Here is a 1,496-nt window from a genome sequence, read left to right as displayed (position 1 = left end):
ACAAACACTCACAGGCGGCAGCTGGCAACACTGGTAGAGGCGTGTATATAAAGTATGTCGGGTGTACTCCGAAAACAGTGCAGTCGTTGTCGCAATGCGGAAATGGAGCGATTTATCTGACCTCCAGAAGGGCATGATCGATTGACTTTCACGCCAAGTCTGGAAACATTTCCGAATCGCTTAAGTTTGTAAACTGTTCGCATGCCGCAGTGGTTAAAGTATACCGTGCATGGCAAAATCGTGCTATCCAAAGCCGGCGGCGGGGCAGCTGTGTTGCAACACGGGCCATAGATTACAGGGGTGAGTGACGGCTACGGAGATCTGTACGGGCGAATAGACGTGCAACTGTTCAACGAACATTGCTGCGTACGGGCCTCCGCATCAGCCGCCTGGTTCATGCACCCATGGGCGACGAAGGCTGGAATTTTCACGCCAATACCTATATCTCTACCGTCGATCAGTTGTAGAATTTTGGAACACGTATTATGTTCGAGTATAATGACCTTTCTAAAGACTAGAAATTACTCTGTAGGCATCAGCATGGATTTCGAAAAAGACGATCATGTGAAATCCAGCTGGACTATTCGTTCACAAGACTCAGAGGGCCATAGACACGGGTTCCCAGGTAGATGTCGTGTTTCTTGACTTCCGCAAGGAGTTCGATACAGTTCCCCACAGTCGTTTAATGAACAAAGTAAGAGAATACGGACTATCAGACCAATTGTGTGATTGGATTGAGGAGTTCCTAGATAACAGATCACAGGATGTCATTCTCAATGGAGAAAAGTCATCCGAAGTAAGAGTGATTTCGGCTGTGCCGCAGGGGAGTGTCATAGGACCGTTTCTATTTACAATATGCATAACTGACCTCGTGGATAACATCGGAAGTTCACTGAGGCTTTTTGCGGATTATGCTGTTATACCGAGAGGTTGTAACAATGGGAAATTGTACCGAAATGCAGGAGGGTCTGCAGCGAATTGACGCATGGTGTAGGGAATGACAATGGAATCTCAATGTAGACAAGTGTAATGTGCTGCGAATACATAGAAAGAAAGATCCCTTATCATTTAGCTACAATATAGCAGGTCAGCAACTAGAAGCAGTTAATTCCATGAATTATCTAGGAGTAGGTATTAGGAGTGATTTAAAATGGAAAGATCGTATAACTTGATCGTCGGTAAAGCGGATACCAGACTGAGATTCATTGGAAGAATCCTAAGGAAATGCAATCCGAAAACAAAGGAAGTAGGTTACAGTACACTTGTTCGCCCACTGCTTGAATACTGCTCACCGGGGTGGGATCCGTACCAGATAGGGCTGACAGAAGAGATAGAGAGGATCCAACGGAGAGCAGCGCGCTTCTTACAGAATCATTTAATACTCGCGAAAGCGTTACGGAGATGATAAATAAACTCCAGTGGAAGACTTTGCAGGAGAGACGCTCAGTAGCTCGGTATGGGCTTTTGTTGACGTTCCGATAACATACCTTCCCCTA

Source organism: Schistocerca gregaria, chromosome 2 (assembly GCF_023897955.1).
Source record: "Schistocerca gregaria isolate iqSchGreg1 chromosome 2, iqSchGreg1.2, whole genome shotgun sequence".
Taxonomy (NCBI): Eukaryota; Metazoa; Arthropoda; class Insecta; order Orthoptera; family Acrididae; genus Schistocerca; species Schistocerca gregaria.
Note: the sequence above shows the minus strand (reverse complement) of the source record.